This window comes from Microtus oregoni, unplaced genomic scaffold (genome assembly GCF_018167655.1).
Source record: "Microtus oregoni isolate MIOR12 unplaced genomic scaffold, Mior012 000067F_ref0000223, whole genome shotgun sequence".
Taxonomy (NCBI): Eukaryota; Metazoa; Chordata; class Mammalia; order Rodentia; family Cricetidae; genus Microtus; species Microtus oregoni.
The window spans coordinates 682,523-703,783 of record NW_024543974.1 but is presented as its reverse complement, the minus strand read 5'-3'; the positions used below and the strand labels follow the sequence as shown (position 1 = coordinate 703,783).

The 21,261-nt window shown below is 48.4% G+C and overlaps 2 pseudogenes; one reads left to right on the top strand and one right to left on the bottom strand.

Annotated features, from left to right (window-relative positions):
* Positions 1-323: 323 nt before the first annotated feature.
* Positions 324-499, bottom strand: LOC121440496 (annotated as a pseudogene).
* A 19,877-nt stretch (positions 500-20,376) lies between these two features.
* LOC121440490 lies at positions 20,377-20,552 on the top strand (annotated as a pseudogene).
* Positions 20,553-21,261: the final 709 nt, after the last annotated feature.

Genomic DNA, 21,261 nt, shown 5'->3' with positions numbered 1-21,261 from the left:
CTACATTCAGTTTAGTGAAGCCTCACCTCTTTGAGAGAGACAGACAAAGAAGAACTCAGTGAGGACGACCAGGGCAAGAAAGTGGGAGGAAGGGGCTTAATAACACCACTTGCCTCTGGCAGCACGGAGAGCTTGAACTTGGCTTTACTTAGGGCCTCGATCCGATGTTCCTTATTCTGAGGCATGATTCAGGTGGACGTGATGGCCTGGACAGTGAGACCCCTGGCCGTGGTGACCTGAGGCTTCCCTAGGGCACAGCGAATACCTGTCTGGGGCCTAGATTGGAGGCGACATTGAGGTCAGAGCTCGAAGAGCCTTCAGAAGATTGTCTCCAAGGTCCCTTCGGGGAGCCCATACAGGCAACAGGGTGAGGTCACTCCGAACGAGTGTGCTGTTGGCAAGCATTGCACACCAGGCCCCAGTGAGAAGCTGCTGGCAACCGTTGCACAGCGGGCCCCGCTGAGAAAGGGGACCTCCCGTGCAGCTTAGTTGGCTGCAGATTTACCTTATCTTTTAAGACACAGTCTCTCAGTGAACATGAAACTCACTGATTTTGTCAGGCGGAGTGGCCAGAGAGCTTTGCGGATGGATCCAGCACTCTGTCCTCCACGCCAGACATGCTGGCTCTAGGGTTTAGGAGTATTGCTGTGCCTGGATTTTCCGTGGGCGCTGGTGATCTGAACTCAGGTTCTCATGCTTGCATGGGAAAACCTAACCCACTGAGCCATGATCCTTGCCCATCTTTAATTTTATGGTCAGTAACATTAGTGTTAGAAATGAATGACATCTGCGGTGCCATTTTATCCCACGTACACATGTGCATGGATGGTGTGCAGCCTCGCCATACTGCTACCTTCTCCCTGCTCTCAGATGCTACAACTCACAAACCTCTTCACAGCCTGGCCTATCCTACTTTCTGCTCCCTGGGTTTCATTGTGTTTGTTTGTTTGGTTGGTTGGTTTTCATTATGAGATAAAAGGGAACATGTGACACTTGGCGTGGCTCTCTTGCTGCTCTGTGATGTCCCGTTGCATCCATTTGCCTGTGGATTACAGGCTTTCCTTTGCTTGTCCCTCATGCGAATGTGCCATGTCATGTATGTGTTAAATACTGTATTCTGTATGTAACACAGCATTTTCTTCATGCCGTATTCGTTGATGGCCACCCAGGATACTTCCTTGAGCTTTTCAATGTCTCCTCTAACTACAAGGCAGCGTGTCTTTGTTGGTTTATGTTGTCAGCGTGGCTGGACTGACAGACGTCTAGAGTAGAATTAGGGAAGCTCACTTCTGGTGTGTCTGTTCTAGAACCATTGTCAGAGAGGACGGATTTCCCAGGAGAGTAACAGGGGAAGGTCTCTCCCTGGGTGTGGATTTTCCATGCAGTAGTCTGGGAGCCCAGGCAGAATTAAAGAAGAGAAAGCCTGCCAGGGCAGCCTAACTCCATCCTTCCTGAGCAAGAGCATGTAGTACCATCACCATCACTCATGGCCACAAGACTCCAGAGCCTCCAGCCATCTAATGGAGATGCACAGCAGCTACAGTCCAGGGAGCTTCCAGGCCTGGATTGCAGCTACATCATTTGTTCTCCTTGAGCCGAGGCTTCCAGCTTGTCAGTTTAGCTGTTACTGAATTATCCCACTGTCTGGCATGCAGAAAGCCATTTGTGGACAATCCAGCACCCAATTGGGTAAGGCATTCAAAGAATTCCAGCCACCCCGTGAATGTGTGTGTGTGTCTGTGTGTGTGTCTGTGTGTATGTCTGTGTCTGTGTGTGTGTACATTTCTCTATTGGTTCTATTCACCTAGACAGCCCTGACTTATACCGGATTCTCTCTTATGCGTGTGTTAGGATGAGGGGTTTAAGTTTAATTGGCCATGTTCATTAGGTGAAGCAAAGGGGGCTTCTGATTGCTGGACTTTGGTAGTCAACCTCAGGAAGAGGAAGTGACCACATGAGTGAATGGACCTTGGTGGCTAGCTTTAGGAATGTCATCTAACAGTCTTCAGCAAGGCAGAGGGAATGGGAGAGAAGGGCAAAGCCTGCCAGAGCCATGCACACCAATTTCAAGCTAGCCAGAGTCCCTTCAGCCATCCACGTTGGTGCCAGGACTAGAGAGAGCAAACTCGACATGGCACCTTTTGAGAGTCCTAAAACCCGTGGATTGCAACCTGAGGGCTGCAGACCCTCGGGGGTGGGGTGTCAAATGATCCTCTCACAGGGGTCGCCCGAGGCCATCGGAAAATGTAGATATTTCCATTTCTGTTCATAACAGTAGCAAAATTAGAGTTATGCAGTAGCAATGAAAACGACGTTTTGGTTGGGGTCACCACAACACGAGGGACTGTATTAAAGGGTTGCAGCATTAGGAAGGTTGAGAACCACTGCTTTACACTCTCAAAGCCCACCTCCAGTGACACACCTCTGCCCACAAGGCCACCCTTCCTGAGCCTCCCCAAAAGCAACACCAACTCGGGAACAAGAATTGAAATATCTGAGACTATGGAGGTGCATCCCCTTCTGACTACCATAGCCCTAATGCGGCTGAAGGCATTGCAGCCATGAATCAAGCCTCACGATAAGGGCCCTTATGGGGGGACACGCCCTGGAAAGCCTCCTCGAATCTAATACATGGGCCCTGTTGGTCCCTGCTTCATGCATGCATCTATGTGCTGGACAGCCTCCCTCGTGAGCACACATTCTCCTGGTCTGCCTCATGCAGGCACGCCTCTGAGGCATCTCTCGGGCATGGCTCACGCATGAGCTTGCTGTGCTCACCTTTATGCCTGCTAAGCCCGCCACTCACGTGGGCATGTGCTAGGCCCCACCTGCTGGAACACCCTCTCCCAGCCAATCATAGAGATGCAATCTTGGGGAGGAGAGGGACTGGTTCCATATGTCCTCTTTCTGAGGAGAAAGGCACTGGGGTGATAATGGCTAGGTGGGTGATCGGATATTGGGGGATGCTGTGCTGAGGTTTTGCGGGTAATGAGAGAAATGAAAAACCGGTCAGACTGATCTAATTGCTTTCCACCACGCTGTTTAGGCTAGGCTAAAACATTTCATATGTGACAAAGGCCATCTAGTAGGAGACAGTAGCACATGGGAGAGCATTGCCTTAGGATAGCCTAGAACTGGCCAATTAAAAATATGTCCAAAGTATGCTTCATCTACATACCCCAAGGACAGATAGGAACCGGCCAACCAAAGACATACGTATGTCCATACTTCATTTGTGTAATGATACGCTTATTGAATATCGCACCCTTTTGTCTCGATCCGTAGACTGGGTTAGGGTCCAGGAGGGACCCCTGAGAGATTCTACCTGAGGTCTGACTGTTCGCTTTCAGAAGCTTCTGGACAGAATTGGGGAGGGAGAGGATAGGGAGCCACCTGTGGAATTTATACCTTTGACTTGGAGTGTCTTTGGGCATATCCCACCTTGGAGGAAGGATGGTCTTCCCCCGGAATTCCAGGAAGCCTTGGGAGTCTGGTCGTCTTAATTTGTCTTGTGATTGTTCTCGTTCGCTTCCTTTGTGGGATATTTCCCTATCTTCCCAGACCCGGAACTAACATAACCAACAACATGGGAACGACTTGCTCTGCTCCTTTGGATTTAACCCTTGCACACTGGCAGGACATGCAGGACACCGCGAACAACAATAGCTAGCATGACTGTGAAGTAGCGTAAGTGGGTAACATTTTGCTCTGTTGAATGGCCTACTTTCAATGTTGGCTGGCCGGCAGAGGGGTAGAGGAAATAGATTGTCGTCCCCAAACTGGTCACCCAGACCAGGTTCTTTACATTGTGACTTAGCAGGGATTGATAGATCCGGTGGAGAGTCCCTGTCCTTGGGTTAAACAGAGTCAGGCTTACCTGTTGATGCCAGACTTTGGTCTCCTTCCTGCCTTTAGTTTCCTTCCTCTCTAAAATCCAATGGTGGCTGGTGGCTGTTTGGAGAGGCTAAGGAGATGAGGCCTTGCTGAGGGAAGGAAGTATGTCGCTGGGGTGTGTGTAAGGGGGGGTGGCCTTCAGGTTTCAAAAGCCTCCTTTTTCACTTGACTTCCTGGGTTGCAGTTTGAGATGGGAGCCCTCAGCTCCAGCTTCCAGCGGGAGGTGCCCTGTGTGCCACCTGCATTCCCTGCCATTATGGACCCTACCACTCTGGAAGCATAAACACCTAATAAACTCTTTCCTCTCTGTTGTTGCCTTGGTTATGGATTGTATCACAGCAATAGAAGCCCTAACTAAGACAGCCTGATAGAAGACCTGAAGGGCTGGTGTGGGAGTCCCCTCTGTGTGCTGTGATTACCATTAATGAATAAAGAAACTGCTTTGGACCTATGGCAGGGCAGAACTTAGCTAGGTGGGGAAAACTGAACTGAATGCTGGGAGAAAGAAGGGTGGAGTCAAAAAGATGCCATGGAGCCACCACCAGAGACAGAAGCTGGGAACTTTACCTGATAAGCCACAGCCACATGGCAATACACAGATTAATACAAATGGGTTAAATCGAGATGTAAGAGTCAGCCAATAAGAAGCTAGAGCTAATGGGCCAAGCAGTGATTTAATTAATACAGTTTCTGTGTGATTGTTTTGGGTCTAGGCAGGAAGAACTAGCGGCCCCCTTCCTACTACAAAGGTTCGGTCCCACGCATGGGTGCTATGTCAGCAAACCTAACTGTATCCTCTGGAAGGTGGCCTTTATCTGCATGAGACCCTCATGTCTATAAAAATAGAAATAAGCATCTGAGGTTACTCTGTTGGATCAGGGTGGTGAAGGTGACTGACCATTAAGGGACTCCACGGTGAGGCTCCAGCCATGGCAATCAGAATCTACCTTCCTCTACAGCCCTTGGGGAGCAGAGTGTGCATCGTGAGACGTGCCTGATGGCCATCCGTCAGGCATGCATGCAAGCCTGGATAGGCCACCGTACTCATCAGACCATGCTGTACCTGCCTCGCGTGTGAGCACGCCCTTCCAGCCAAAAAGGGGTGCATGTCCATCGGAAAGGCTGGGACTAACTATCTGTGGCTGGTTTCTGAAGGGAAGGAAGCTCTCGAAGGTGTGGTTGGGTTAGGATCACCTAGTGAATAACTGGGTGAAAGGGCATCTTCTGGCGAGGTTTTAGGCAAGTAATGCTTGAACCACAGCCCCTGGGGTTGGATGGTGGGGATCCCGGGGAGGCTTGCTCAAGAGGGCCTGTGATGTGATGTGCCTGTGTCTGGCCTTAGCCTCGAACTGGACTAGACACCTCTGGAGCATCAGAGGCGAGGTTCGAGAAATAGAGGGCCTGGGAGGCCTTAGCCGGACAGGGTGTTAGAGGAGGGACGTGCGGTATCCAACAGCTGGCCCCTGTGTACTATTCGGGGACAGGATGAACACCTGAGACCTCTGAGATACAGCCACGGGCCATCAGCAACCAGAGCGCCATTTGGAGAGAAAAGCACAGTGGACCTCTCAGGTATGCTCAACTGCTGTGCCCCAGGGTAAACGCCTGTCTCTGACTGATAGATCAGCCCAGCCCTGGAGTCTCGCCTGACCTCTCCCTGTAAGTGCTTATGTTTCATGTCCCGAGAGCAGCCCATGGGACCCACTGGCCCCCATGGCACATATACGCCCCTTCCCGTGGCATCCAATCAGAGACAGACACATACACAGGAAGATGGGCTTAACTGGCTGTGACCAAGGCCCAATGAAATGAGGCCGTGGCCCATGCCTCAAGGGGAGGGCGTGACTGGTCAAGCTAGGCGTGCTGAACCCCTTGGCGCATGCGCATCATGTTGGCCCGCCCCTGCGCGTGCGACAAGGGGTATCATGCCAGCCAATCAGAGAGTGTTATATTGCGAGGTGGGGCCAGACTAAACGTGGCCAACCTCTGAGTGGAGGGAAGCTGTCTAGCGGAGCCGAGGCACGTAGGTGAGTGGCGGGGTTTTTTGTTTCTTTGTTTTGGGGGTTTCGGGATACCGTGCCAGTGCTCCTGGGGTGGTTTAGAGGGATCAGGAAGACGAAAGCTCTTGACGCAGGACAGAGGGACCACAGAGCGAGAGGGGTCAGGGTGGCCTGTGAGGTGACTTCGGGAGCCTCACTTCCACTTCAAGCTGCAAGAGGCGCCAGAGGCAAGAATGAAAAGAGGTGATGAAGGCAGCTGAGCCCTAGAACACTGGGTGGGGCAGAGTCAGGGGCCTGAGAGAGGCGGTAGGGACTCTCCACATCTGCTGTTTTGTGTTCCTTTCCTTCCTGGGGTCTGTGGGTCCTGACAGGACAACTGGGTCCTCCTGCGATGCTTCCACTGGCAAGAGTTCGACAGGCTCACCGGTCTGAAAGGGAACTCTGGACACTTTAATCAAGCACATAGGCAACTGTAGGGCCCGAGTCGGGAATGGGCGACTGATGGACAGCGTCACACCTGTGCGAGGGCCTGCAGGCAGCCTCAGGAGTGCCAGAGGTGGGGCCTCTGTCTGACAGGGGCGGGAAAGGAGCCTCTCAGAGGGGCATTCTCAAGTGTGGTCACCGAGGTGAGTGGACAGGGTAAATAGCAGACTCGATCGCGAGCCCAGGTCAGCAGGGATGCACAGCCCTTTGGGGGAGGAGAGCGGGATCTTGAGGAGGAAGGGCGCAGGTTTATCTGTGAGGTGAAGTTTGAAAGACCCACTTTTGCCTGGTAGTGAAATAGGACGCTGAAGGCAGTAGAGGAAGGGGTTCTGAGGGTGGCAGGTTTGAAGAGAGCTGGGTGTGGCAGTGAGGTACAGAAGGGGAAGTAGTGACTGTCCATGTTTTCCTCCTTGTGTCCAGCTGGAGTCCTCAAGGGACATCTGGGGCCCACTGACATGCACCCAAGGGCCTTGCCTCGACAGAAATGCCTGTCTGCAGGGGGTGGGGCAGGACTGGGCCCCTTCTGCATCCAACGTCTGGGCAACTTCTGCATCCAGATCTCACAAGTGCCATTTCAGGCCACTTGAAAGACCCCCGTGGTAGGCAGTCTTTCAGACTGGGGAGACCCTCCCAAGGAACAGCGAGACCACTCTCCGGATGCAAACAGAAGAGGCTTTTATTCAGTACACAGGTACCTGGGGCGTCTTAGTCTCTCGGGAGACTAGCGCGCCTTTAGGCTGGAGAAGTAGGCTTTTTATAGGTTTGGGGAGCAGAAAGCATGGCTACAGAAGCGAGATGCATAGTTACAATGTTCTGATTGGACAATTCAAATAAGGCCAGGTTCAACCCAAGGACAATTGCGGGGATTCTCAAGTAATCAGATAAAAATTGGCTAACTATCTAGGGTGTAGACGGTTTCCCTTGCTCAGTTTCCCCTTTTCTAGCGGGTTCCTTACTCAGTTTCCCCCTTTTCAAGTTGGTTCCTCATAACAGGGGCTAGGTAGCCAACCGCAGATATCAGATATCCTGCCTGGCCCTCCACCCTTGTCTTGTGGTTGAGCTTTCCTGTCCTAGTTTAACTTACGAATTTTAAGTTCAAGCCTTGCAAAAATCGCGTTACTGCTGCTTAGCTTTTGGGTGGGGTTCTTTCACACTTAATCCTGGGCGTGTATGCCTTTGCAGCCCATCAGAGAGATGTGCATTGGGAGGTGGGGCCTAGATAGGCACGGCCACTGGCTGAGGAGAAGGAGGCTCCCAGGGTGGGAGAATACTTGCATGGATGATTTGCCATTGAGTAACTCTGTTATGAGTCTCCCCAGTTGTGATAGGGATCCGAGAGGAACCTTACTTAGCTCATGCACCAGGACAGTGGGATCTCAAAGAGGCAGGACCGAGGGAAACCTGTGGGGTGATCTCAGGAGCTTTGCTTCTAAATGGGACTGAGCAAGGCCCCAGAATGCAAGGTTGGGGAGGGGTCAAGAGGGCTACAGGGATTGGGCAGGCTGAGTGGGACAGCTTATGAGCTGGGAGACGTGGCCCAGGTGACTGAGTAGGCCGTCAATGCGTTGGCGTTCCCAACCAGACACGGGCATTTGGTGCCTTGTTTGGCAGGCGGGAGGCAGTGTGTAGTGATGAGGCAAGCTGGCCTGCTTTTCCTCCCGCCCGGCTCCCGCATGGCTAGCTTTACACCCGAAATAACAACACACAAATCGTATTCATTTAAACACAGCCTGTCCCATTAGTTCCAGCCTCTTATTGGCTCATTCTCACTTCTTGATTAACCCATTTCTAATAATCTGTGTAGCACTACGAGGTGGTGGCTTACCGGGAAGATTCTAACCTACGTCCATCTCGGGCCGGAGCTTCATGGCATCTGCCTGACTCTGCTTTCTTTCTCCCAGCATTCTGTTCTGTCTACTCCACCCACCTAAGGGCTGGCCTATCAAAAGGCCAAGGCAGTTTCTTTATTAACCAGTGAAAGTAACACATAGACAGATGACCCTCCTACACCGGCAGTGCCCAGGATTTTCCTACCCAAGGGTCGGGAACACAGCAGAGGACCAATCTTGAGAGGTAGTGGGTCTGAGAGCTCCACGTTCAGATAGAGATATGGTGCAGAACTGAACTGTGGTGACATCCTCTTGCCTTCTCCTTGCTGCAGTACAAGTGCCAGGGCATCTGGCCACATCCTGTGGAGTCCAAGTCCCTGTTCCCATTGCCATCCTGTAATTCCTCCTGGTATCTGTAGTGGCCGGAGTCCTGTCTAGCCCAAGAAGATTCTAGCCATGTCAAGCGGGGAGAAGAAAGCCCGTGAGAGTGCTGGCACGTGTCCAAGGCTGGATCCGAATCCCACGTGGGATGACACCAAGAACCCAGATGCAGTCACCCCAGGTAAAAAACAAAACCAGAAACAATAACAACAACAACAACAAGCCAGATAGGCCTTGTAGGGCTCTGTCCACCTGGTTAACGTCCTAAAGTCTTTTGGTGGGTGGGAAAGCCCCTGAGAGTTCTGAAACGCATCCGAGGCAGGTCTGATTCTCATGTCAGATGACACCCGGAACCCCGATTCAATCACTCCAGGTTTGAAGAAACAAGATGGGCTGCCATATGGCTGTGTCCACCACAGGGGACATCCTAAAATCTCTTGGTGGGTGGGAAAGTTCCTGACAGTGCTGGCACACATCCAAGGCTCATGCATATCACATTGCATGACACCAAGACCCCAGATTTCATCACCCAAGGTTAAAAAAAAATCAAACAACAACACCAAAAACAGAAGGGCCCTGTAGGGCTGTGTCCACCCCGGGGGACATCCTAAAATCTCTTGGTGGGTGGAGCACTGAGTGGATTATGTGCATGAACTTTTATTGGAATAGCAGGAGGTTTCAGATGCTAATAACTCTTGTTCAAGCTTCTTGGGGCCTTTAGGTTCCCCCACCTGAAATTTCTGCTACACAGGAAACCTGCCACATGCCTAGTCAACATGCCTCTCCGGGAGCACATGGGTCACAGTGACTCTCTGGAAGGCCTGTACAGGTGCCTGGACCAACTGGTCTGAGAGTCAAGCCTAAAGTGGTGTGTGTGTTGTGTGTATCTCTGTGTCTCTGTGTGTCTGTGTGTCTGTGTGTGATGTATATGTGATATGTATGTGTGTGTCTGTGTATCTGTATGTCTGTGTCTCTGTGTGTGATGTATATGTGACATGTATGTGTGTGTGTTCATGATTTCACGGATGACTATTGAAAAAGTGTAAGGAACAGATGCTGGCTATGGAATCTAGAAACACTATAATGACACTGCTTTCCGTGGGGGATGATGAGAACAGCACACTTTGTTTCAAAATAGTTTTCCTCTTTCGTTTTAAAACACCAGGAAGAGAAGTCATTGATGTCAGTGGTGAGGACGGTACTTCCTCTGGAACAGAAGGGCAAGAGGCCAGGTGATACGTTTTCATATTTTCACGAAATAAATTTAGAAAAGTCTGGCTGGAGAGAGGGCTCAGTGGAAGAGTGCTTAAGGTGCAAACACAGCAGCCTGAGTTCAGGCCCTCAGCACCCACAGATAAAGCCATGCGTGGCCACACCCAGCCTTTAAGCCCAGAAGTGAGGGCTGAGGAGGCATGGCAGAACCTGGGGGATATTCCGGGTCCTTGCTGATTGCCAGACTAACAGAATAAACGGAGATAGTAAGTAAGTAAGTAAATGCAGCAACTAAGGCGCATGCACCACGTGGATGTACTTGGGTGCATTGAGCTGAAGGATCTCAAAGCAGCATCCTACAGTAGATCAGATGTTCAATGTGGTAAGGAATGAAAATCTCATGCCTCCAACAAAGTACGGATCCTGTCATAGAGCCTGTCTGACAGGAATAAGGTGGCCTGTTCTTGAAATGTGAATTGTATGTAGGCTGTGTGGCACCCTCCACTTCTTCCACTCACTACAAGAATGACCTTTTATGTACATCGAAGTAAAAAGGTAATTTCTTTGCAGGAAGAAAATACAGAATTTATTTGAAGAATTTGAAGGTACATTCTAGGAGATATCAGGAATTTGAGAAAATTGTTTCAACCAAAGAAGTGCAAGGCGAGGGAGGTATCGCTTGGCAGACAAGAGAGTGTGTTTACTGCCTTGTTCTCAAACAGTGTCAAATAGTATTTATTAGATTACCAACTCTCTACTTCACGTTAATTGCCAATATTGAGAACATGGCACCTGTGGTGTGGATGCTGTTATTTACTAACAGTGGGATCTTTGAAAATTAGATGTAATTATCTGTCTTCAAGGTTTTGATTCGCACAAGTGATATGTCTGTTTCTAATATCACATTTGAAGCCAGCCGGTGGTGGCACATGCCTTTAATTCCAGCACTTGGGAGGCAGAGGGAGGCAGATCTCGGTGAATTCGAGGCCAGCCTGGTCTACAAGAGCTAGTTCCATGACAGGCACCAAAGCTACACAGAGAAATCCTGTCTCTAAAAACAATCCAAACAAAATACCACATATTACTTTACTTGTTTGTATTTCAGTCCAGCTCTCTGTCTCCTCTCTCTCTCTCTTTCTCTCTCTCTCTCACTCTCTCTCCCTGTGTGTTTGTGCGTATGTGCGTGTGTGTTGCGTGTGTGTGAGTAGGGGTGGTGGCCAGCCTCCCTTAAATACCTGACCACTGTTTAGTGTGTAAAGAATGGTACATGCAGTGGGGAGCTGAAGTCAGCACTGGGACCATTGTATGCGCAGACTGAGTCCTGCTTTAAATGTCTCTGTCAGAAGTCAGTCACACAAACAGTTAAAAAAAACATTGCAATCCGAGAACGTTCTAGGAGCTCTGTAGAGGTTTCTGACAGAGAATCGATTCTGGAAACTTCAGGAATCAGGATAGGGAGGTAGCTGAGTGGGAGAGCACTCGCCTTCTATGCTTAAGGCTCTGGGTTCCATCCCCAGTACCACAGACTTATCGATCAGTGTGGTTCCCCCGTTAGAATATTCAGGGTGTCTACCCTGTCAAATTTGCCTAAAAGCTCCAATGGCTACAATAGTTACAGTATTTTCATCTGACTGTGCAATAATCTCGGAGCCTTTGGAGATCTTTGTAAACGGACTACTGTTGTGTTTTGCACAAAGCGGCCCAACAGTCCCTCAGAATGTGTCCTTGAACTGGAGCATAAATATGTACATTGATTGAATTTTACCTTTTAATGATGCCCCATGAGGAAATTGCACAGCGATTTGAAACCCTTTCTTGCCAGTTTTGCTAAGTTCCCTTCACTGTGTTTTGTCTGTAATATATAGACACTGAAGTCCAGCTCTCCAATCTCACCTCAAGGTCATAACCACTGAAATTCTTGACTGAAAGAAAGGAGGCAGATATTCTTGCCATTGACAGATTGTTTCCCTCTATTAATAGCAAGTGGTTTTCTAAGTAGAAAACTAAAGCTGGCGGAACTTTACAGTAATGGTTTCAAGAATGTGTTTCGATACAGAACCCAATAAGAACTTTCTTCAGGGCAACAGCGAAAGATTCACAGCGATCATCATGGAGTCTTCTGAAACCTTGGAGCTGAAATTTGAGGATATTCTAAAAATCCAGGGCGAGCAAAGGTACGGTTGTTGCTTCTTGGTGCTGTTATCCCGGACGCTTTGACATTTGGTTAGTAAGCACGATAGCTAGAGGTTGAGGAATAGCCGTGACCCCCACGGGCCAGAAGCTCAGTAGGAGAACGTGTTCGGCTTGGCATTTCTGTATAGGGTAGACTTCTTTAGTCATGTTATAGCCTCACATCATCACCGAAGTCAGCTGCGTTTCCTAGCCATGAATTACGATGACCGTTTTTTATTTTTGTTGTTGTTTTTTTTTTTGTTTGTTTGTTTGGTTGGTTTTTTCGAGACAGAGTTTCTCTGTGGTTTTTTTTTGGAGCCTGTCCTGGAACTAGCTCTTGTAGACCAGGCTGGTCTCAAACTCAGAGATCCACCTGCCTCTGCCTCCCAAGTGCTGGGATTAAAGGTGTGCGCCACCACCGCCCGGCTATGATGACCGTTTTGACACATTGCTGTTGAGTCAGTGGAACAGTATGCATCACGTGAACGTGCTGGGCACCTGGAGCTTGAAATCCTCAAAGCATTCATCCCACAGTCGGTCGAGCCTCTGTTCGGTGCCATAGAAATGAAAATCCCATGCCTCCAAAGCCTTATAGCTATCAGGAGCAGTGTTCACTGTGCTACTGTACCGAGATCCACACTGGCACAGCGTGAGGAAGAGCAAGCAGGTAGGCCACCGCAGAATTCTCTGATGGGAGCGGATGTGCATGCTCCTTGGACCTGTTCTTCAGAAAGAGAGAACTAACCACAAGTTGTGTCTGTCAGACAGACGAATATTTGTGGAATGATAGTAAAACAATAGTTCTTCCTGAGCTTTCTGGCACAAAGGCGTGGGAAGGTACTTCTCTCTCAGCAGGGAGGAGCAAATGCTGTGATGTAAAATGAAATAATCCAGTCAGCTTCCTTTTCCCTGTCTGCATAGTTTAGAGGCCATTTCCACATCCTCCACCAATAGCGTTAGTGAGGGCAAGTCAGTCGTGCTTCAAATGTACTTTCTTCCTATTGGGATGGAGTATGGCACTATTCCTTGCTATATCATTCACAGGCAGAAACTTTATCAAGAATATTCTCTTCAGATGAAGACTTTGAAAAGAAAGTTATCCGAGGATGCAGCTGAAGTCAAGAAACGTGCAAAAAAACTCGCTGTGAGTGTCAAGCAGCTTAGCTTTCAAGGAATCCATTGTGTCAGCATCAGAAGTAGCAGGGCTTCCTGCAGCAAGTCTGGAGGGAAGGGACGAGACAAGAACTTAGGGAGGCAAGCAGGGTGGTGGATGTGGTGACAAGAGACTGGCCACTGACCGTTTCCCCCTGGTTTGTTCCTTTTCCCACAGAGAGATGACAAGGTCAGTGATGGTTAGCAGCCATCATGGGGGGGGGGGTTAGCAGGTGAGCAGGCACTGCCTGGAGAGTGCAGGAGAAGGTATGGGATTGTATCTTAAGAGGGAGCCCTTTCTGATCCACCCAAGAAGTGCAGACACCAGGAGCAGGAGGCCCACCAGAGCCTTCTGACACAGTGACGAGGGAGGCAGAGTGAGAGCAGTCCCTGTGGCTGCGGCAGAGCAGGTGGAGGCTTAGCCTTCAGTGCTTGGAGTTCAGACCAGCCCACTCCCAGAGGTGAAGAAGGCAAGGCTTCAATCCGTGATAGCCATGGGATGACTGACTCTCCTTTAACCTGGAGATTTGAGTGAGGTTTTTATGAGTTTTGGGGCACAAATAAATGCCTGACACCGGACAGTGCCATCTTTGAGGGAATCTTCCTTCCTGGTGTAGGATGGAGCTGCCCTCCTGGAGATTCTGACTTCCAAAGTGGGGAGGCCGAGGCTGGGATGTGGAGGGAGATGGAGGCGACCCCCCCCCGTCCAGTCGAGTGGGCAGGAGTATGGCCCCTGCATTCTGCATTCCCACCAGTTGGAACGCAGTCACGGTTCAGTCCCTTGCTAGTCACGCTCACTGGGGAAAATAATTTACCTCTGTGTCTCAGATTGCTAGGTGTGAGAGGAGAGATACTTAAGGTCCCCATCTCATGGAATTGGTTTCAAAAGACTCTTAGATGTGCATTCTTATATTGGTCCAGGACAGTATCCGACGTAAGTCTTACAGAATCCTTGCCTGTTAAGCAGGCCAGCTGTGGACTCTACTCTTACTGGCAAGAACAAAAGGGAGTGGGTTCCTATGTAGGGAGTGAGAGACACTGGGGCCATCTCAGGGTAATTTCTGTAAACACAGAGGGTTCACCAGCTATGACAGTCTCTAATGGATGGGTTTTCAAGTCTTCAGAAACTAACAGCAATGTTTTAGATACTGTTACGTAGGAAAACGTTCCATTAAATGAATGAGATTCTCATCACTATGGTAATATTTTAGTATTAGATAACTTGTGTGAAGTGGTCATCGTGCTTGAAAAATTGCTAGTGATTTCTTTGTATATGTTTTGCATAAATATGATACAAAGTCGCGTTTTTGTAATATTTCTGAGTTTCCCTGTATTGTTCTTACATCTTTTACTGTCTGTGTCTCAGAATATCTTCAAGGAGCAGCAAAAATTTATTCATCAGTCTCTGGGTATTCAGAAGAAGAGAATGGAAGAATTTAAAGATCTGTGTGAACAGTACTTGGAGGTCTGTTGTACATTCTGAAAGCAACCCACACACAGGGACATTGAATACTCTGGCGTTCCTTCCATGCTTTGGCTTATTCCTTCGGAACGTTACCTGTAAACATCTTCCTGTCAACAGAGGTTTCTGTCCCGCCTGGTCCCGCAGTCATTCAGTCCCAAAGAAGCACACAGAGGCCTACATTTTATTTATAAACTGGTTGGCCTATTGGCTCAGTCTTCTCATTAACTCTCATATCTTACATCTCAACCCACAATTCTTGTCTGTGTTAGCCACATGGCTTGGGACCTTTTATCAGCGAGGCATTCTCATCTTGTTTCCTTTTGGACTGGGTCACAACTGAAGACTTGACACTTTCCTCTTCCTGGAATTCTTCTGTTTTCTTGGCCCCGCCTCTACTTCCTGCCTGGCTACTGGCCAGTCAGAGTTTTACTGAAACAGTGCAAGACCATTGTACCAGAGCATCTTCCAGCATTTTCCTCATGGTGTCATGGTTCCATGTAAACCTAAGTACAAAATGAGTTTTTACTTTTAGAGTTCACATACGGTGGGTAGAGTCCTTTGAAGCAGGAATTGCTGCCTTGGTGATTTCATCCAGAGTTGTTCGTATTGTACAGGGCATTGATGCCTTTCAGACCGTCTGTTCTTGCTTCACAGTGCATTTTCCCTTGGGTGTGTGTGTGCACTGAGGCACACGCACGTGTACGTTCCTCTGGGTGTGTGTGTGTGAAGGTCAGAAGCCAGCCGTGGGTATCTTCAGTCACTCTCCTTCATATCATTCAGGATGGCTCACTGAACCAGCAACTCGCTTGCCCCTGTGGCTGGGCTGGCTGTTCACCAGGTCACAGGGGTGGCGTGCCCAAGGGAAGAGGTCTTGCGAAATTTTATAAGCTCCCCCCCACAGTATTTCACACAAGCATTTAAATGTGGCATGTGCTATTTCACACACTACTGAAGGCACTGTGGGGGTGGAAACCATGAGTTTTAATTTCATGGTATTCAGTGGTACACGACAAGCTACTCCAGCTCCCAAAGAAATGAGTGGCAGTCAATGAGCTCATGCCTCATGCTCTCTGTTTTCATTGGGATTCATTCTTGATTTGCGGGGAGAGGGATCCATGCTAGGTAGGCAAAGCACCCTTCCCCCGAACCCTCCGCCCCCCCCCCGCCCCCCCCCCCCCCGCTAATGCCACAAGGTTGAACTTTCAGCAGTGGGTTGTGGAGTGGTAACGTCTGTGTCTCTTTGGTGGGTGACGGATCTCCATGTTGCACATGCTGTATGCTTGTTTTGGAATAATGAAACCATGTCTTTTCACCACATCTACTCCCTTTTAAATATTGCTGTTCGCATTTGTAAACAAAATGACCGGGGCTGATTTCTGCCCATGTCTCTTTCACTTTAGAAACTTGTAATACTGAGGGATTCTCGGGGAGAATCCCCCATTGAAGAGCTGAGACGTCTAATAGCCACCTTGGAAACAAAACTTCTGATGCTGAATGTAAGTACTGAGCCTTTCAGGGTAAACTGGGGCTTGACGAGCACTGTTTATTTTAATATGTCCGTTTAATATGTCCTTGTGCTTCACAGCGCCAGCAAGAGAATGCTGCTGGTCAACTGTCTCTCCTGGATCTGTTATTCTCATAATACTCTGAAGAAATGAAAGTCGATACGAGGGGAGCGACTCTCTCATGGAAATTCTCTGGGAGAAGGTGCTTGTGGTTTGCGGCTTCAGCGACTACATCTTCTTGTGTTCTCCTGTTCCTAAAGATACCCCTTTCTGCTAAAACCCAAGTAAACCGAAGGATTTGTGTGACAGCAGTCCAGAGATGTCTATAGCATCCTCCAGCCCACGGGTCGTAATGGCAAGTTTTTCTTGGTAGCGTCGTAATTAATGGTTAGCAGTGCATTGGGGTCGATACAGTGGGGTCTTGTACCTCAGTATCACTTGACCAAATTAGAAGGCACAAGAGTGGTCCATCCTTGTCATCTTCAGAGAAATAGTTAAAGGAGGCACACTCTTGCCATTGTATACTGCTGTTACATTTGTTCAGTCATGGAGCCTATGGGAATGACGATAACCCTGCAAAGGGAATGCGTCCTGTAGACTTGAAAAGACTGTGCCCCAGAAGTAGTGAAATTGGTAGAATTCATTAGAACTCCTGAAGAAAAAAAGATGTAAGTATTGTGACGAGTATGTGAAAATGTCACTTCCCGACAAAATTTATAAGGTCTTTCAATGCAATGTGGTCTGCTACCTGATGTCAACTGCCTGTCACATTAAGAGTTGATCCTTAGTATGCCTATAGCTCACTTCCTCGTGGTTTATGTATTTCCTCCTTTGTATGGATAGCGGTAACTGAGAATGTTTTGTGATTCAAATTTATTGTGCATGTAGTATGTGAACATCAGTGATAGACAAGGTCTTCTGTACACTTAAGACTCTTATCCTGTGGTGTCCTTCATATGTGTGTGTGTGTGTGTGTATACATACATACATATATATACATATATATACATATATATATATACATACATACATACATACTCCATGGGAAATCATTACTTGGAAACATTTGGTTTAATAAATATGGAATTGTTTCAGACTTGCTGGTATGAGTCATGTAATTGCACTCCCTTCCCAACGTTTCATGCCCTTTTAAACAAAAATGGTCCCATGCTAACTCATGTTTCTGCATGGGGCCTCTCCTCGTCCTGACCACTTGTCTCATTGTGTCCTGTGATGCAGAAGCATTAAAAACAAGTGTGTGTTCGGCATCTCTCATTTTCTACAAGCAGAATTCATTTCTCCACAGTCAATGAGAGAACTTCCCCTCTGGCCAGAATCATGGTACTTCCTAAACTGTGAATCATCTAGGGGAACTTCCCCCTTTGTTCAAAATATCTGTGATCGTATGGACCTTCAGTAATGCTTCCAGCACTGAATATCTCCTACTTGAGATATTCTATCAGTAGGAGATGAAAAATACATTTCCCTATCATTGAATCTTGTATTATTCGAGTGTGTACTCCTGCGTGTATGAGAGAGAGACAGAGAAACAGAAAGAGACAGAGAGGGATGGAGAGAGGGAAAGAGAGAGAATATTTTGGTATGTGGTACATGTGTAAATGTGTTCCTATGTGTAGCACGTGTGTGTGAATACACGTGTATGGAGTATGCAGGTTTATGCATAAATCTTTTAGTATGCAGTACATGTGTAAATGTGTTCCTATGTGTAGCACATGTGTGTGTGAATACACGTGTATGGAGTATGCAGGTTTATGCATAAATCTTTTAGTATGCACTACATGTGTAGATGTGTTCCTATGTGTAGCACATGTGTGTGTGAATAGACGTGTATGGAGTATGCAGGTTTATGCATAAATCCTTTAGTATGCAGTACATGTGTGTGTGAATACACGTGTATGGAGTATGCAGGTTTATGCATAAAACTTTTAGTATGCAGTACATGTGTAAATGTTCATATGTGTGGCACACCTGTGTGTGAGTGCATGTATGCATCTCTGCATGTTTTCAGATGTGTGTAAATCATTTGGTATGTGCTTCATATATATGTGTTCTATGTGTAGACACACTTGTTTTTGAATGCATGTGTCCACCTCTGTGTATGTTTGCAAGTGTAAATCTTTTGATATGTGGTTCATATATATGTGTTCATATGTGTAGCACACATGTGTGGATATGTGTGTGAGAGAGTGTGCAGATCTTTTGGTATGTGGTACGTATGTTTATGTGATCATAGGTGTAAGTGGAGACTTCACGTTCATTTCCTGGCCAACCAGACCCAAATAGTCACAACAAAAACTTTATTAATTACAACACAGTTTTGCCGACGGCCCAGGCATATTCCTAGCTATGTCTTACATCCTAAATTAACCCATTTCTACTCATCTGTGTATCACCACGAGGCTGTGGCTTACCGGTAAGTTTCCGGTGTCTGTCTTTTTTGGCAGGTGCATGGCATCTGCCTGACTCTGCCGTCTTTCTCCCTGCATTCATTTTAAATTTCCCACCTAACTTTGTACTGCCCTGCCATTGACCAAAGAAGCTTCTTTATTAACCAACGGTAGTAAAACCTATTCATAGCATACAGAGGGGAATCCCACAACACATGTGTGTAGAACTCATGTGCGTGAATGCATGTGCACGCATGCGTGCGTGTGTTCACAACTGCATGTGCATATGCTGGCAGATATGATTTTGCATGTAGAAGCCATACATACTCCAGGCACCCACCTAACTTATTTTGACACAGGGTAATGCTGTGACCGTGGGGCTCATTGATTGGTCTAGAGCGTTAGGCCATTGAGTGCCAGGATTCTACCCTGTCTCTCTTCTTCAGTGCTGGTGTTATAGACACTCACCGTTGGCCTTAGATGTGGTATGTGTACGTATCTGTGCATGTGTATGTATGTGTATATGTATGTATGTGCAAATATGTTCGTTCAGGTTCCCAAGGAGGGTGTCAGACCCCACAGAGGGGGAGTTATCAGTCACCTGACAGGGTTCCTGGGATTTGAACTCGGGTCTTCTGGAAGAGCAACAAGTGCTCTTAAACACCGAGCCGTCTCTACATCACCTTGTGCTGAGGTTTTCAAAGGTTCTGGAGATCTGAACACATCTGGGCTATTTGGTATCTCTGGTCCTGGTTGTAGGAGCCTGATATGGCCTGGTCCAACAGATAGTGAAGATCACCAGGCTATTAATCACCTCCAATCCCCAGCCTTCTGGATGGAAGAACAGGTCTCACATCTTTTCCGTTGAGAAGACATTACTGCATGCTTAACGTTCCTGGTTTCCCAGGAGATCTGTGGGCACAAGGATCTTCCTGCTCCCCACAGACTGGGACACTGTGATTGGAGCTGAGATGTGACACAGGAGACAGACCCACATTTGCAAAGTGTAGATGCCACACATTGAAATAATGAGAACTGTCACAGAATGTGTTCTGTATGCATCATCAGTGTGGACAAGGAACGGATAAAATTTCTGAGTTCAAAGCCTACGAAACGAATATGTACATGGAACTGGGGAGATGGCTCAGCAGGTAAAATGCTTGCTGAATTAGCATGAAGACCTGAGTTCAGATCCCCAGAACCATTGAAAACCTCGGCACAGGGTGCTGTAGAGACAGCTCGGTGTTTAAGAGCACTTGTTGCTCTTCCAGAAGACCGGAGTTCAAATCCCAGGAACCCTGTCAGGTGTCCCAAGACGGACTGATAACTCCCCCACTGGGGGGTCAGACACCCTCCACGGGAACCTGAACGAACACATTTGCACATACATACATGGACACATACACACACGCACAGTTACACACACATACCACATCTCAGGCTAACGGTGAGTGTCTGTAACACCAGCACTTGAGAAGAGAGAAAAATTTGTGAGATGTAGCATCTGAGAGCAGGGAGAAGGTAGCAGTATGGCGAGGCTGCACACCATCCATGCACATGTGTACGTGGGATGAAATGGCACCACAGATGTCATTCATTTCTAACACTAACGTTACTGACCATAAAATTAATGATGGGCAAGGATCATGGCTCAGTGGGTTAGGTTTTCCCATGCAAACCTGAGAACCTGAGTTCAGATCACCAGCGCCCACGGAAAATCCAGGCACAGCAATACTCTTAAACCCTGGAGCCGGCATGTCTGGCGTGGAGGACAGATTGCTGGATCCATCCGCAAAGCTCTCTGGCCACTCCGCCTGACAAAATCAGTGAGTTTCATGTTCACTGAGAGACTGTGTCTTAAAAGATAAGGTAAATCTGCAGCCAACTAAGCTGCACGGGAGGTCCCCTTTCTCAGCGGGGCGCGCTGTGCAACGGTTGCCAGCAGCTTCTCACTGGGGCCTGGTGTGCAATGCTTGCCAACAGCACACTCGTTCGGAGTGACCTCACCCTGTTGCCTGTATGGGCTCCCCGAAGGGACCTTGGAGACAATCTTCTGAAGGCTCTTCGAGCTCTGACCTCAATGTCGCCTCCAATCTAGGCCCCAGACAGGTATTCGCTGTGCCCTAGGGAAGCCTCAGGTCACCACGGCCAGGGGTCTCACTGTCCAGGCCATCACGTCCACCTGAATCATGCCTCAGAATAAGGAACATCGGATCGAGGCCCTAAGTAAAGCCAAGTTCAAGCTCTCCGTGCTGCCAGAGGCAAGTGGTGTTATTAAGCCCCTTCCTCCCACTTTCTTGCCCTGGTCGTCCTCACTGAGTTCTACTTTGTCTGTCTCTCTCAAAGAGGTGAGGCTTCACTAAACTGAATGTAGATTGATCTGAAGGACACAGTCGCTGAGAAGTGACTCGTTCCTGATGGCCGAGGGGTCAGCTGCATCACCAATCCTGGTCCCACGGGCATTGGCGGGCCCCGCACTCCTCGGGGCTTCTACTGTGGTGCTACCCTCTACCCTACTAAATCATGTTCAGTAATAAATATCACATCCTGTCTGGGAAAAGAGGGGTTACAGATGATACGCAGTGTCAGCCTTTGCCCTACACAGTCACACACACGGCAGGGGTGAGGGTGAAACACAAGAGGAGGAAGGGAATACTAGGGAGGGAGAGGAGGGATGGAGGGAGGGAAGAGGGAGAGAAGAGGGAGGGAAGAGGGATGGAGGGAGGGAAGAGGGATGGAGGGATGGAGGGATGTATGTGG